Source organism: Canis lupus, chromosome 14, assembly GCF_048164855.1.
Source record: "Canis lupus baileyi chromosome 14, mCanLup2.hap1, whole genome shotgun sequence".
In the NCBI taxonomy this organism is placed as follows: domain Eukaryota; kingdom Metazoa; phylum Chordata; class Mammalia; order Carnivora; family Canidae; genus Canis; species Canis lupus.
The window spans coordinates 64,037,477-64,055,629 of NC_132851.1; the positions used below are offsets into that span (position 1 = coordinate 64,037,477).

Genomic DNA, 18,153 nt, shown 5'->3' on the forward strand with positions numbered 1-18,153 from the left:
AATATTTTCAACTCTTCACTGGTGGTAGCATATACTCATATCCATGGTCCTATTCTCTACAACTCAATATATTCCCCAGAAACCAAAAAAGGTAAGTATACTGCAAGTATGGTTAATGTGTGTGTATATATATATATATACATACACACATTGATGTACTTATCTATAGTCTCAAGAAAGCAAACTACAGTTGACCCTTGAATGACACAAGAGTTGGGGGTGCCAAACCCTGTGTGGTCAAAAATCCATGTGTAACTTTCAACTATATTGAAAAAAAATCTATGTAAAAGTGGATCCACATAGTCAAACCCATGTTGTTCAGGGTCAACTGTATATAATCTCAGCACCTGAATCTTTCCACCATATGAGTTTCAGAGACAGGAAAAAAACTACCTCCCACTATTGTGATTCAAAATGCAGGCGTTTACTAATTTCCCTTGAGCCAGGGTATGAGCTATGCGTTAGACTCTGGTAGATAACACACATGCTTCCACTAGATTTTGAATGGAGAACCAGTACACCAAAGAAATAAGAAACATCAAGAATTCTCTCTGGTTGCAGTGGCCTCTGCAACAAGATTGAATATCTTAGGCTGCGAGTGACTGGAATATCCAACGTTCAATGCTAGTGGTTTAATTGTGGGAATTGCAGGTTTTATTGCTCAGCCAGAGAAGCAGTGGGCCCTCGGAACAGATTTGAAGCATAGTATTGGATTTTGCTATCTGCATAGTTTCCATACTAATTCTCCAAACCCCTTGGTAATTCTGTAATTTACTCAGTGGCCATTTAACAAATTGCTTTTCTGCTCAAACAGCCAGAGTGAATTTCCCACAACTAAATACATTAGCTGATTTACCAAAAAATAAAATAAAATAAAATAAAATAAAATAAAATAAAATAAATAAAATAAAATAAAATAAAATAAAATAAAATAAAATAAAATAAATTTAGATCCTAATGTCAAAGCATACACCATATGCCAAATGGATGAATGGATTAACAGTTTTAAAATCATATATTTAAAATGAGAAAAATATAGGTGAATATCTGATCTCTGAATAGGGAAGGTTTTCTTGGATGTCAAGTAAAAATTTTTTACATAAATACAAGAGTTCTATAAGTTAAAAATAATGACATAAACTAAGCTAAAAGAAATATTTGCAACATTTGTGGTAGTTTTACGATTATATATATACATTATATATATAATGTTATATAAGTTAATAGTAAAAACATCAATCAGTAAAATGACAAAATAAGTGAATAGAAAATTCACAAAAAAAAATACGTATGAGCCAATAGATATCTGAGAAACAATTCAAAATCAATAATGAAATAAAGTTCACAGGTAACCCAGTATTCCCATTCATTTGTGCAATAAATACCATGTGCCTTTTATGTGCTATGTTAGGTGATATAATACATCAGTGAACAAAGGTAAGCCAATGATATCACTCTCTGTCTCAAACTTGTAGAATTGTCATTAATCCTCACAATAGCCAGTTATATTTGTCACTCTCATTTTTTTTATTCTTGCCTGAAATCTTGTGAAAAAAGCTTATGATCAGGAAAGTACTCAAAGACAGAGTAAGAAAAATGAGCAATTGTGCATAATAATCCACAAAGTAGATAAACATATGGGAATAGTTAACTCAAATTTATCAACTTTATGAGTAAGTGAACAATGATCAGGAAGTGAAGAAATTAGTTACTCCTAAATATAAGTCAAAAGATAAGTCATTTTTTAGTAAAAATGAGACATACATGTTATTTTGATAAATGTCTATGACTTGCTTACTCAGATTCCAAAATTATTCAGAGGAAATTGCAGTATGTGACAAAAACTCAAATATTCCCCACAGTCCTACAATTTTGGCACTTGACGCCATCTATCTCCTCTGTAGTGGTGATTTATATCAGAAATAAAAGTGCTCCTTGATCATTGGTTTTCATTTCTAAAACTACAAATTTATCTTTAACTTGGTATGGTCAGTCAGCCAATTAGGAGGGGGCAATTTAATCCTTATGGCTGTAATACAGTTTAGAAGGAAATTTTTGGAAAGCTACAGGTCATAGGTGATATACTTCATGGTATAACTTTGCTGAGATTGTCCTGAGATTTGGCTTCGTGGGCCTCGGGGAAAGATACTCCAGTATGTGTTTTTAATTTATCTAATAATTTGTGACTTTCTGAGTTACAGCTTTAAAAAGTAATAGGTTATTAGAAGGATTAAAATATGTTGAATTACAGAGTTAAATATTAATTTAGCAATCATCTAGTACCAATCTCTACCAACTGTAGCCGCTGACTCTTTCTCCCTCAAAACCCGACTTACTTCAATTCAATCTGAATTCAGGCTTGGATTCACCACCTTCCATAAGAAGCATAAACTTGGTTCACAGCAATAAAGATCGATATGGGATTCCCTTTGTTCTCACCACAGAGAAAAACGTCAACATATTTTTAAATTTGAACAAGTCTACTAATTCTAAAATCAGCAAAGTTTCTACCCAAAGTAAATAATACATTTCATTCACATTTTTCAGATGTTAAAATCTTAAAATATAATTCTAAAATATTTATTTTTATTTATTTATTTATTTTTAAAGATTTTATTGATTTATTGATGAGAGACAGAGAGAGAAACATAGGCAGAGGGAGAAGCAGGCTCCACGCAGGGAGCCAGGTGTGGGACTCAATCCCGGACCCTGGGATCACGCCCTGAGCCAAAGGCAGATGCTCAACCACTGAGCAACCCAGGCGTCCCTAATGCTAAATGCGTCCCTATTTAAAGTGAGCATTCATGAATTAATAAGTTAGGGTATTGTATTAGTCTTCTATTGCTGCATAATATGTTGTCAGAAATTTAGGGGCTTAAAATACCCATTTATTATCTCACAATTCTGTAGGCTTCCCTAGGTTCTCTGCTTATGCTCTTCAAAGACCAAAATCGTGGTGTCAGCCTGGCTGGGGAGAAAGCCATTTCCAAGTTTGGGTGAGCAGCAAAAACAAAGATTCACAGATCGAATGGCTTAAACAACAGAAATTTATTTTCTCAAAGCTCTGGAAGTTAGAAGTCCAAGACCACAGTGCCATTAGGGGTGGCTTGCTGATGGCCATCTTCCACCTGTCTTCATTTGGTCTTCCCTGTGTGCATGTTGGTGTCCTAAATTCCTCTTATAAGAACAACATATTAGATTAGGGCCCACCCTAACTATCTCAATTTAATTATCACCTCTTTAAAGATCCTATTTCTCAATACAGTCACATTCTAAGAGATTCTAAGGGATAGAACTTCAGCATATAATCTTGGGAGACACAATTCAGGCCATAACAAAGGTAATTCAGGTTGCTGGTAGAATCCAGTTCTTTACAATTGTATGTCAACGAGGGGCTGCCAACAAGGGGCCACTCAGAGCTCCTAGAGGCCACCCACATTCCTTCTCTTGTAGTCCTTTTCATCTTCAAGACAGTACTGGGTCCTTGAATACTTCTCATACATTGAATTCCTCTGTCTTTGCCTACTGCTATCAGCTGGAGAAAACTCTGCTTTTAAGGGCTTGTGTGATTAGATAAGGTCCAAAAAGATACTCTCCCTCTCTTAAGCTTGACTATGCCACATAGCATAGTCATGAGAGTGACAACTCCTATGCACAGATTCCAGGGATTAGAGCAGGATATCTTTGGAATGTTACTTTACAAATTCTGCTTATTACAAATATTGAAGCCATGTTTTCATCAAACGGAACATTGTGGCATGGCAAAAATTCAAAATACAATCGGACATGAATTGACCTAAAAGAATTTGGGTATGAGGACAGTCTCCCATGTGGTTCTCATCATCTTGATTGGATATTCTTTGGAGTTAGCAGGAGGAAAGATAGGTTCTGTTCCGTACCTACATAGTATTTAGCCAATGCCCGCAGCTATTGCATAAATTTGAAGACAATTTTAAATTTAAAATGGCAGTAGAGCCACTGGCTAAATTTAGACACAAAAACTTAACAGGAAATAACTTATTTAAAGGCAGTTTTTGAAATCTTCAAAAAAAATTCCTAGTCAACTTTTTTTCCTTATTGTCTAAATTACTCTCTATTACTTGCTTAGGTAAGAGCATTCCTTCCTTTATACTGAGGGAACCAATGTGTGACCATACAGGCTTTAATACAAAAATAATCACTTCGCCTCTAAAGAATTAACATTCTAATGGGAAAGGAAGGTAGGTGGTGGGTTTATGGAGAAAGAAAAGGAAAAAAACAAACTATGTTTATATGTTGTATGACTCAAAAATGAAATAAAACTTTGCTAGGACCCTCATCATCTCTTGATCAGATTACTGCAATAACCTTCCTACTGATCTTACTTACTCTGATCTTGTTGTTTCCCTCCAATCCATTCTCCACTGGTACCAGAGTAATCTTCCCCAAATAGTCCTCACTACCTAAAGGGTGAAATTTAAGCTCCTTAGCATGGTACATGTCATCCATGAATCACTAATTGCCCTTGACTATTTTTCCAGACCCATCTCTATCATGGCGCTCAGCTACTCATGCATGCTCCAGCCAAGTGATCTATCAATAAGTATTTTTGTAAATAACACATACATATATGTATTATTTTTCACTATTTATTCTCAAGATGTAGTGGATATTACTAACATGTATTAAATGGGGCAGCCCTGGTGGCGCAGTGGTTTAGTGCCACTGGAGGCCCAGGATTGAGTCCCACGTCGGGCTCCCTGAATGGAGCCTGCTTCTCCCTCTGCCTGTGTCTGTGCCTCTCTCTCTCTGTCTGTCATGAATAAATAAATAAAAACTCATTAAAATAAAAAAAATGTGTTAAATGAATGAATAAATCATGTTCTGGCATGTCCCTGTATATTTCTATTTTTGGCACTTAAAAAAAATTCCTTCTCATACCCTCTGTTGTTCTCTTTGAATTTTCATTCATGCTACCAAATCCTGCTCAGGTGTCATCCTTTCCTAAAGCTTTTCCTGATCAACATCCCCCTCCTACAATGGATTTAATTATTCTTTCATTTATCCCATCTTGTATCCTTGTGAATTTTTAAGCATACAAATCACATTTTAATCATATGTTTTTATGTTCTTTTTGTGATTTGTAGACCAATATCATAAATTTTATCATGTAGACCAATATCATCAGCATCACTGAGGAACTTTTTAGATATGCAAATATGGGGTTCCTATCTTAGAGCTGCTGAATCAGAAACTCTAGGGCAAGGGCCTAGCAAGCTCTCCAGGTGATTGTGATAAATGCTAAAATTTGAGAACTACTGTCCTAAAGACTTGCTTTACTCATCTTATATCCCAAATACCTAGCACAAAGTAGATGATAAGCAAATGTTTACTGAACCGAAACTCGAGCTTCCAAGCCTTCAATAGAAACATCACTAGTCTTCTGGGTGACTTCCCCAGATAAGATTCCAAAATGTTTAAAAAAGAAAAAGAAGAAGAAGAAGAAGAAGAAGAAGAAGAAGAAGAAGAAGAAGATGACAGAGACTGGAAGACAGCTATTGACTGGGCTAATTTATTTTGGCAATGAAACTAGTAAAATATATATATAAAGTTGTGAAGAACTTTCCCAAATAATCTGTAAAAATGTTTATAGAATATGTCCAAGACATGGAGCCAATACCAGAGTTTAGTACCAATTTATTTTTCCCTTCAAAAAAATTATCTCAAACCATAAATTTAAGTTATGTGAGGGTCATGAAGTTACTGGCAGGAAATATTCTCTCACTGAACTTAGGATAATTTTGTTGTCATAGTTGTTGTGAGTTTCTCTTTACACAAGAAATTATGTGCTGGCTATGAATCTTGAGTATCTTGGAAATTAACAGATGCTGTCTCCCTAGCCCTTTATCTCCTAAATAGCATCCTCTTTTATAAAAAATGATATTAAATGGAAGAAATTAATCTTCTTCTGCTTGGAATCACCATTGCCTAATTAACTGACTTTGTGCTCTTTTAAAGGAGCCTAAAGAAATTAAAAGCAATCAAAAGTGCAGTCTGGCAGCAAATGCTCTCAACTCAATCTCTGGGATTACATCTAACAAATAACAGTACATAAGGGAATTATTTAGCCAAGCAGTACCCTAGTATTCTCGAACATTCCTTTTGGCACTTTCACTGCTTAAGATTAGTACATGTACAGAACACTTTGAGCAACAGATTATTGATAAGATTCCCATGGCATAAGTCAATGCTTTTAATATTTTTCCTTGTGAAAGAGAAGATCAGAGCAGGAGGAGAAAGATCTTTCATACCTATGATGAACCTCCCCCCTAGAATGTATTATACCTATAACTGCACCAGTCAGTCCACCAACACTCCTACTACTTTTTTTAAAAGAGCTATTCCTTATTCCATGAAAGTTAAAAATCAATGCAGAAGAGACTGAAGTTGAAGTAAATTTTCTGAGCTGACAAGAAGAATATACAGAGCCTCCATGTTCTTTTCCTCTGTCCTTTTGCTTTTCAACTAAAAAAAAAAAAATCGTTGTGTAAATTTCAGCTACAGAGAAGGAGTGCAGGAATTTTGACAAAGAAGAGCTACAGCTTAATAAATCTTTGTCTAAAACTTGCAAGTCCCGGGGCACCTGTGGCTCAGTGGTTGAGTGCCTGCCTTTAGCTCAGAGTGTGATTCCGGGGTCCTGGGATGAAGTCCTGCATCGGGCTCCCCACAAGGAGCTTGCTTCTCCCTCTGTCTATGTCTCTGCTTCTCTCTGTGTGTCTCTCATGAATGAATAAATAAAATCATAAATAAATAATGCAAGTCCTTAGAAGTGATCTAAGACACAAATTTTTACTCCCTTCATTCAAAGCAACAAGATTCCAGAAGCTTCTGCATTGCCTACTGTTATGGTCTAAATGTTTGTGTACCCCAAGTCCATATTGAAATCCTAATGCTGAATGTGATAGTATTAGGATGTGGGGCCTTTGAGAGGTGCTTATTAGGTCATAAGGGCCTGGCTCTTATGAACGGGATCAGCACTTTTATTAAAGAAACCTGATAGAACTCCTTAGCTCTTTTCATCATGTGAGAACACAGTGAGAAGCCATTGACTATAAACAAAGGTTAAGGTATTCACCAGAACATGACCATACAGGCATTCTGACTTGGACTTCCTAGCTTTCTAGAACTGCATGAAATAAATTTCTGTTGTTTATAAGCCTCCCAATCTGCCCAAACAGGCTAAGGCACCTACGGTGTACCTGCTATATTAAGATAAAAACTCAAATGCTCAAATGTCTCTGCTTATCTATCCAAATTGCTAAAATCACTAAACATCCGGCCATAAATGTAAACATCACCTTCTACATCAGATAATCCAACAGGAAGATGTAAAAAGTGTTTGAAAGAGCTGAGAAACAAAGGATGGGTTCTTGAGACAACCCAGAAATTAGTAACGTAAGGAATCTGTGACTACCTTTAGCTCTAGAGGGACTAGAAGAGTAGGAGATGAAGGGACCAATCCTATAAGCCAGGCTGTGCAGTAAGAGCGGGTTTCATGAACTGACTGCCTAGGATTAGCTGGAACAATGACAGGAGGCTCCCCTGCAAAAGTGTGCAAACACGATGGGACACAACCACGACCAGAGATGACTCTCCCTGACCCAAGCAAATGAGCGGAGTGGAAATGCCCAGACATCTTGTCCTCCAATCTCCTGCCAGTATCTTCCATTGGCCAAAACTAGCAATAAAGTGTCTCCAAGGGGAAAAAAAATAGAGTGAGTAGAGGGGAGTTGAGAAAATGGATCTGAGAACTAATAGGCCACTCTGAGCAGCATGTTGTTGATACCACTCCTATGGTAGAACTCATCTCACTTATCATCCTAGCTTTCGTTTTTAATGTTTTTTGGGACATTAAAATGCAATGGGATATGTAGAGCTCTAATTTAACTTTTAAAGATTAATGAATGAATCAGCGGTTCTTATATATGAACTCTTCCTATCTTAGAAACAAAAACTATTTTAAAGCCAGAGTATAGCCACGGGAAAATATACCCTAGCATTTTTTAAAATTTATATAGCATCATAAATGTACCCATATATTATAGCAATTATGCTTCTCTGAAATGAAATCCTTGCATTCCATAATAGCCTGGAAGAATGGATTGCCTATGAAAGCATAATGTACTAACTTCATAAAACTCACATGGAAACACATGAGATTAAGTGAGGTTGTACATATCTTGTAGAATATAGGAAAGATTGATGATTTAGGTAAGAGCAACTCTAAAAAAAGTAATAATTATGATAATAATTTAAATATATTTAATTAAATATATTGAATACTAAGTCAAATGTTAACTTAGTAATTATCTCTTGCAAATCTCTACCTACTTCAGCCATTGACTTTTTCTCTCCCAAATTCTGATTTATTTGAATTCAACCTGGATTACATGCCTCCCATCCATAGGGAATTATGTGCTTGTGAAGCTACAGGGTAAACTGAAAATAGATATCATTTGTTGAGCACTTGCCACCTGCAAAGTATTGTGCTAAACTTGTTAGATACTTCATCACATTTAGTCCTCCACTAAACCCTACAAAATGGGTACTGTCAATACCCCCCATTTTACAGATGAAGACACTGAGACATAGAGAGGTTATATAAGTTGCACAGTTACACAGCAGATTACCCAAGCAGATTTTTAATCTGGTGGAGTATGTGTCTTTGCCACTAAAATATACTGTTTCTCTCAGACAAGAGAAGAGCAAAACTTAATGTTGAAGATGAAGTAAATAGGAATGACAATGACCTAAAATGAGTAAAATAAATGCTACAAGACAACGTACAGAGTGTTATAGGGCAGGCTCAGAATAGGTCTGTCCAGATCAGTTTGGACCATCAAAAGTTCATTCAGCCCATTGCATTCCAGGATTTATGTCAGGTTCTATGAATGTAAAGATAAGGAAGATACAGTGCCTACCTAGAAGTGCACACAGGCTAGTAGAGAAAAGCGTTCTGTGTATATACTAATGGCAATAAGATGCACCACACAAATTACAAATACAAAACATACAAGATGTAAAATATGCAGTATCATTTTAAAATGAAGATTACAAATAAAGATAATAATATGTTCTAGATATTTTACCGATACATTCCTGAAATAATCCCCAAGAATCACAAATTCTAATTCATAACATGCCTTCTAGATAGATGTTTTTGTTTCCCTGTTACTCAACACTATGCATTCCCTTGCAAAAATTAGTCACTTTTAGGATTGGATAGACCTTGAGAGGTCATTGCCGTTGTCCTACACCCATATCCCATCTAACATACCAGACGAGAAAATACTCTACTTCTGTAGGTAGCCAGAGGATGGCTCACAACCTCAGTAGCTCACTCCAAAGTTGAACAGTTCATTGACTGTTCAATGAATGTTTTCAACTGAAAACAGTCAGTTTTCTCTCCCGCATTATCTTATGGGCCAGTGTTTTGTTCTTTCTAGAGAAAAAAAAGTCTAGGCTCTTGGACATCATATGTGTATTGGTTATAAGCTATGGAAATTGAAATATTCTCAGAAACCTCAAAGCTTCACTCAAAACCTTTGGTGTCCAGACATCCTAACCTCTTGCTGCCATCACCTTTACATGACGAACAGACTAATGGCCTTAAATCAATGCATAAAAACAAAACAAGATAATCACAATTTGGGTATTTACCCCCAAAAATACAAAGCACTAACTCGAAGAGATATATACACCCTTATGTTTATTGCAACATTATTTACAAAACCCAAATTATAGAAGCAGCCCAAGTGTCCATGGACAGATGCACGGATAAAGAAAATGTATAGTATATGCATACAACAGAATATTGTTCAGCCACAAAAGAGAAAGAAATCTTGCCATTTGTAATATCCATGGATCTAGAGGGTACATGGCTGAGTGAAATAAGTCAGTCAGACGTATGATTTCACTCATACGTGGAATTTAAGAAACAGAACAAATGAACAAAGGAGAAAAGAGAGAGAGAGACAAACCAGAAAACTGACTCCTAACTACAGAGAACAAACTTACTGATGGTTACCAGAGAGGAGATGGGTAGGGGGAGGAGTGAAATACAGGATGGGGATTAAAGAGTGCACTTGTTGTGATGAGCACAGAACTGCTGAATCACTGTATTGTACACCTGAAACTAATATAACACTGTGTGTTAACTATACTGAAATTAAATTGAAAAATTAAATTAAGATTAAAAATTGAATTAAAATAAATTAAAAACTTAGTTAAAAAAACTGGTACCTAAAAAGTGTTAAGACTTACACTAGGCATTTTCACACAGAGCATCCCTCCTAAGTCATAGAACCTAATGAGAAAAAATATTATATATGTTCTTCAGAGGATGTCTTCCTATTCCATAAGGGATATCTTTCTCCATAAAGTAGGTTATAATAATTTATTTTTATGAATAAGATTAATAGCATTATTTTTACACAACAACTTTATTTTCCCCAAAGACAGAAATGTCAAAGAAATTTGAGTGTCACTATGAAAAGCTATACATTGTGACACTGGTGATAAGAAAAGAAACTTAATATTCTCTATTACCCAACTGAGAAATTCTTCCTGCAGCTCATTTTCCCAAGTAAATGCCTGCAAAAACACTTTCTTCTCCAACCATCAGAGACCCATCTATCTTTTTGCTCTTTGAAGCAAAAATAAATCCATAATTCTCTCCCTTGGTTTTTGAAGAGGATCTTTTAAGATGTGTACCACAATTTATTTATATAATATTTTTAAAATATGTATTATCATGTTTAATTTTTTTTAAGTCAGGTTACTTCCAACAGAAAGAAAATTCAGTTTGATTAATTCATTTGGACATAAAGATGACTGCAAATTAAGATTTTGGCAAATATGTCCTATAAATTAAATGACCTCAATTTGCAACTTCAATATTTTGGGAAAAATATATTTAAGGCAATGTAAAAGGATTAAAATATGTTTTCAAGTCCTAAAACCATAAAACTCCTAAAAGAAAACATAGGCAGTAATCTCTTGGACATCAGCCTTGTCAATATTTTTCTAGATATGTCTCCTCAGATAAAGGAAACAATAGCAAAGATAAAGTATCGGGACTACATCAAAACAAAAAGCTTTTACACAGGAAAGAAAATCATAAACAAAATAAAAAGGCAATCTATTGAATGGGAGAAAATATTTACAAACGGTGTATCTGATACAACACCAACAACTCAACACCAAAAAGACCAATTTAAAAATGGGCAGAGGGAATCCCTGGGTGGCTCAGTGGTTTAGCGCCTGCCTTGGGCCCAGGGTGCGATTCTGGAGTCCCGGGATCGAGTCCCACGTCAGGCTCCCAGCATGGAGCCTGCTTCTCCCTCCTCCTGTGTCTCTGCCTCTCTCTCTCTCTCTATGTCTGTCATAAATAAATAAATAAATCTTTAAAAAAAATAAAAATAAAAATGGGCAGAGAACCTGGATAAGCATTTTCCAAAGACATACAGATGGCCAATAGACATGTGAAAAGATGCTCAATCTCACTAGTCATCAGGAAAATGCAAATCAAAACTACATTGAGATAATCCCTCACGCGAATCAGAATGTCTAATATCAAAAAGACATGAAATAAAAAATGTTGCCAAGGATGTGGAGGAAAAGGAACCCTCCTGCACCATTGGTGGGAATGTAGGTCGGTGCAGCCACTATGGAAAACAGTATGGAGGTTTCTCAAAAAATTAAAAATAGAAATAACATATGATCCACTAATTCCACTACTGAGTATTTATCCAAAGAAAATGAAAGCACTGATTCAGGGATGCCTGGGTGGCTCAGTGGTTGAGCGTCTGCCTTTGGCTCAGGGCATGCTCCCTGGGTCCTGGGATCAAGTTCTGCATTGGGCTCCCTCAGGGAACCTATTTCTCCCTCTGCCTATGTCTCTGCCTCTATCTCTCTCTGTCTATCACGAATAAATAAATAAAATGTTTTTTTAAAAAATAAAGATAGATAGAACTGATTCAAAAAGACATATGCACCCTTATGTTTATTTCACCAATATTTACAATAGCTAAGAATTGGAAGCAGCCCAAGTGTCCAATGATAGATGAATGGTTAAAGATGTAGTATATACGCTCAACAGAATATTACTCCACCGTAAAAAAGAATGAAATCTTGCCATTTGCAACAACATGGGTAGACCTAGAGGATATTAATGCTAAGTGAAGTAAGTCAGTGAGAAAAAGACAAATGCCATGTAATGTCACTCATATGTAGACTCTAAAAACAAACAAAGTAGAAACAGAGAACAAACTAATAGTTGCCAGAGGGGAGGAAGATGGAAGGATGGACAAAATAGGTGAAAGAGAATGTAAGGTGCAGGCTTCCAATCATGGAATAAAGAAGTCCAGCACAGAGAATATAGTCAATAGTATTGTACTAAAGTCGTATGGTGACAGGAGGTAGCTATGCTTGAGGTGAGCATAGCATAATGTATAAACTTTTTGTTTTGTTTTTTTAAAAAAAGATTTTTTTTTATTTATTTATGGGAGAGAGAGAGAGAGAGAGAGGCAGAAACACAGGCAGAGGGAGAAGCAGGCTCCATGCAGGGAGCCGGATGGGGGACTGGATCCCGGATCTCCAGGATCACACCCTGGGCTGAAGGCGGCGCTAAACCACTGAGCCACCCAGGCACCCTGTATAAACTTCTTGAATCGCTATGTTGTACATCTGAAACTAAGATAACATTGTGTGTCAATTATACTTAAAAAAAAAAAAAGAGAGAGAGAGACAATAAAACATTCTCACGTAAATAATAAAAATGTAATATCTCTCTCTGTCTCTGTCTCTGTCTCTCTCACACACACACACACACTGGACTATTACTCTGCCATAAAAAGGAATTAAATCTCATCATTTGCAACAAAATGAGTGGTCAGGCAGAAAAAGACAAATACCATATAATTTCACCCACACGTGAAATCTAAAAAATAAAAAAAGAAGAAACAAAACAGAAATAGACTCATAAATACAGAGAAGAAACTCGTGGTTGCCAGTGCTAGGGAAGGTGAGGAGGTGGGGAAAAATGAGCTAAATAGGTGAAGGGACTAAGAGGTACAAACATCCAGTTTTGAAATAAAGAAGTCATGGGGATGATAAGTACAACACAGGGAATATACTCAATATATGGTAATAACTTTTTATGATGACAGATGGTAATTACCCTCAGTGTGGTAAGCATTTTGCAGTGTATGTAATTGCCAAATCACCATGTTGTACACTGAAATCTAATATAATATTGCATGTTAACTATCCTTCCATTTTTAAAAATGTTATGTTGGCAAAGGTGCATAAAATTAACATTCCAAATTTCCCATCTTTTTTAGTGTATTGGATTAAACAAGGAGTTTCTAACTTAAAAAGCAGCATGTATTACTGAAAATTACTTGGTAGAGCCTTTTGGAGTATGAGAAACTGAAAAAGTAAATGATTCTAATGACTGGGTAACAAATCCTTTTGCAAGTCAAGCGATTTCTTATTCTTTGCTTTTAACCGAAGTTGAAAGAGATGTAAGCTAATAAATTATTAAAAATAATTTTTCATGATAGATCTAGGATATATATCAATTATCTATTGCTGAGTGACAAATTTCCCCCAAACTTGATAGCTTGGGACAGCATACATTAGCTCAAAGTTTCTATGAGTCTGGAGTCCAAGCATAGCTTAGCTGGACCTTCCAGCTGAGGGTATCTCAAGAGGCTGCAATCAAGGTGTCAGCAATACTAATGTCATCTCAAGAATCAACTGGGGCAGAATCCACTTTCATTCTCATTTAGTTGTTGTTGGCAGGATTTAGTTCCTTGGAGGCTGTTGGACTAAGGGCCTCTGTTGCTCACTGGCTGTTGGCCAGAGGCTGCTGTAGTTCCTTGCCATGTGAGCCTCTCTATAGGACAGCTCTTAGCATGGCAACTGGCTTCATCCAAGTGAGCGAGCGAGCAAGCAAGCGAGAGTGGGACAGTGCCAGATGGAAGTCACAGTCTTTAATGACCTAATCTCAGAAGTGACCCACATTACTTTTGTCATTCCATTCATCAGAAGCAAGTCACTATGTTTAGCCTGCACTCAGGAGGACAAGACCACACAAGGTGTGAATGATGGGAGGGAGAGTCAGTAGGACTATCTTAAAAGCCGCCAACCACAGACTGGTTTCTGTTGCTTTTAAATAACAACAAAAAGGTCTAATTTAGTTTGCTGTGGGAGTTTTGATGATATTGAGTTGGCATCATGACCACTGAAGTGCGAGAATACCAGATTCTAACAGGGCTACCCCTTTCCTGAGATTCCAAATGGAATTGTAAGCCTCAAGGACAATAACAAAAACAACAAAAAGCCAGTGTAAAATTTTTTCTTAACTTGAATTGGAAACCTCTACACACACACACACACACACATACACACGCGCGTGTAAGTTTAAGCTTATAGCTTTGCCTCAAAATAATTCCTAATTCAAAACCCTAACATTACTAAGAGCTGGACACATAGGAAGAAAGGAGATGAAAGAGATGACTACATGAAAGTACCTGGGAATATTCACAAGTGTGCCCAGATTTATACAGTAGTCCCCCTCATCCATAGGGGACATGTTCCAAGACCCCTAGTGGGTGCCTGAAACCACGGAGAGTACCAAACCCTATAGATACTGGTTTTTTTTCTTTGTTTTTGTTTTGTTTTGTTTTCCTTTACATACATACCTATGATGATACATTAGGCACAGGACAATTAGTTGTACAATATGAACATCATACAGTAATAAAAGTTATGAATATATGGTCTCTCTCTCAAAATCTTATTCTACAGTACTCACCCTACTTATGTGATGATGTGAGATGATAAAATGTGCATGTGATCTGATAACATGAGCTGAGTGCTGTAGTTATCGTGACATAGCGTTAGGCTACTGTTAACCTTCTGACAATAAAACAGGTTTTCTGGACTATGATAACTAAACAGAAAACTGGAAACTTGGACAGCAACACTGAAACCACAGTTCAGAAGCAAATGACCCTTCTTCTAACAAATCAGAAGATCAGTAATAGCTTAGCATCACATCACAATACTTATGTCATTTACTTCATGTTATTTGATCATGTAGACATTTTATCATCTCATGTCATCACGAGAAAAAGGGTGAGTACAACATAACAAGGTATTTGGAGAGAGAGATCACAGTCATATAACTTTTATTACAACATATCGTTATAATTATCTGATCTTATTAGTTGTTGTTGTTAATCTCTTACTGTACCTCTTTTACAAATTAAAATTTTTCATAGGTATGTATGTATAGGAAAAAGCAGTAACATACAGAGTTCAGTGCTCTCCATGGGTTCAGGCATCCACTAGAGGTCTTGGGACGTATCCCCTGTAGATAAGAGGGAACTACTGTACATGCTTAAATCCAGAAAGGAAGAGAGGAAATTGTCTCTGACAATAAAGAGACTTTTAAGAGGACATATGAAAGAGAAAGCCCAATGTGAACTTAAGCCAAACATGTAAATGTGATAATAGGACTATTTGCTGGCCTTGATGGAAACAAAACAGAATTTCCTTCTTGCCAACTTCAAATCACGTATGCACCATTCTCCATTTCCTCATAATGAAATGTAACACCTCACTTATCCAGATGTCATTTATCCAACAAATTGAAGTCATTGAAACTCAACTAAACATCAGAAAAAGAACTACTACGGAACAGCCTCAGTAAATATACAAGGCCCATGTACTTCCAAGTGCTAAATATGGATGTTTTAAAGTGTGGGTATTTCCCTCTGCTGAGGTCCTGAGAAAATGGAAAAATAAGACAAAAGTGAAAGATGGATAATAAGTCAAATATCACCTTTATTATGGACAAAAACTAACATAAGGGATGTGGCTGACAAGTAAGAAAGCCAGTAATTACAAGCCCCCAAATTGGACAGGCTTTCCCCCACCCAGTCACAGGCAAGCCTAGACAAGGGAAGGCATCCCCTTATGGCAAAACTGCCTAGCTTAAGCCTTAGGGCAAGTAGAGCCAGGACAAACCTGACTGCTTAGAAGGAATCTCTGTCCCAAGAGAGAAGTGGAGGAGCTGAATCCCAAGCATGCACGGTTTATTCTTTCCAAACGTTCAAATTAGGTAAGTCATTTCTTCCTCCTTAGCTGTGCTCTGAGCGAAGGATTGGAGAGGTGCTGTTAGTATGACACTAATTTAACTCCCAAACATGGAAGAAGACAACATAAAGAAGTAGCATTTCTGCCTTTTTCTCCAATAGTTGCTAGTGTTTTGATCTTTTAATCTTGGACTTAACCAATAAGTCTATGATCAACATGGGTTTTGCTATCTGTCTCAGAGTAGAGATTAGAGATAAGAAATTTATTAGAACAATCCCGCTGTTGTCTTCTTGAGGCAACACTTTCAATACCAGCCACTTTTTTGAGAACATTTTTGGGAGGTTTAGAATTTTCTCCTAGAAAACCTTAAACCGGGTTAGAATAGCATAATTAAACCAACATCAAGTCACTCCGTACTAGGACTGACAACTCCCTATTCTATTTCTCATACCCAATTGTGATAAGCCACATTATCCAAGAAAGCATATCAGAGATTTTTTTAGTAAAAATAAACAATTTAAAGCACTCTATAATAATATGCCAACACAGCAATGGCCCACAATTAGATATAAACTCCCTTCTGTTATGTAATTTTGGAGAAAAATGCAAAGTTCAGAGATTAAATCTCTGTGATTTAATGTCCAAAAGTATTAAAATTCAATGGAAGCAAATACTCTCACCCATGTAAGTTAAAGGTCAATAAAATTCAGATCCAATTCTTCTTCCAAAGTGTCTTACTCTGCTTTGAAGGGGTTCTTGTTGCCTGGGTGAAGTTGGGGGTCCTTTAATCAGCTGCAGTGTGTGCTGTCTCTTACGGGAAGAGAGTGGTTGCCTCAGGGCTGCTCAGTGCAATGCCAAGTCTTTGATGTACTTCCCTTATTATAGAGTCCAAAAAGTTAATTGGACACATAAGTAGATCACGGCACCAGCCAGCACCCACTAAATTAGAAAATAAACAATCCCCACCACCCCCCAAAACTGTTATCTTAAGAAAAATTATCTTTCTGAAACTAAATATTTAGTGTTGCAAGGGCTCAAAGTTATCTTTAAAAAGTGAGGATAGTTTTGCCAGAATGTTAGTCAGCTAAACCTGGTACTTAAAGCCCAAGACCCTGAGACCTACCTTAGGTCAGGAGAACTTAAGTTTGGCTAATTTTGTCATTACACAGTGAGCATGAGGAGGAGAGAGGGATTCACTTGTGTATTTTGTCTCTTTTCTAGGTATGTGATATGGAGAAGTTACTGTCTTCTTACAAGGCTGAAATTTTATGTCAGTGAGAGCACCAGTCACCAGTTCTTTGTCCAAGACCCTTACTTTCCCTCTGTACAAATCTAATTTCCGTTTCCCTCTGAATCCCTAATTATGGCATCCCCATTAGTAGAGGGAGTGTGGGTTCTACACAGGATCATCATGTTCACACTCCCTTGACATCAGATATTTTTTGGTCCTAGGCCACAGTGGCTGTTTCCTCTACTTCTCATCAAGGGATGGTTAGACCTGAAAAGGCTGCCTCCGGGAGAATATTCCTCCCTCAGACAAAATTAACCAATCAAGAACCAATTTGAGCCCCATAGTGAAAGGGAACTTTTGGCCTACGTATGAAAAGAACACACAAATCCAAACTTAAACTTCCATTATCCTTTCTTTGGGACTTCTGAGTGGAATTTGGGGCCATCTAGTGCTGCCTGCTGGGTCTGGCGCTAACAATTAAAACTAGGCCCACCCCTCCACCTCCACTTCCACCCCTGCCCCCAGTTATGCTCTGTAGCACCCGTGGGACTTGGTTGCTTTGCTGTTCAAAGGTCATGAATATGCTCCCTTCCCCTAATGTCATAAAGGACTATCACATGGAGAACCACTGTAGCCTATTGTGGGATCTTCACTCCAGGGATATGCAGGGCAGCAGCCTACAGGGAAGCCCCGCGGCCGTGCTGAAGTCGTCCCTCACCTTCTGCCCTTGCGCTTGCTGCATTTGTGAGGGCTGCCCACACAGCACATGCCAGGGC

The 18,153-nt window shown here is 37.1% G+C and overlaps 1 long non-coding RNA gene across 1 annotated transcript in view; it reads right to left on the bottom strand.

Annotated features, from left to right (window-relative positions):
- Positions 1–16,930, bottom strand: part of LOC140603524 (uncharacterized) — a 35,338-nt gene extending 18,408 nt beyond the window's left edge. The window contains exon 1 of the long non-coding RNA XR_012006501.1: positions 16,827–16,930. This is a non-coding gene — a long non-coding RNA (uncharacterized lncRNA). The remainder of the gene's footprint in view (positions 1–16,826) is intronic.
- Between the last annotated feature and the right edge of the window lie 1,223 nt (positions 16,931–18,153).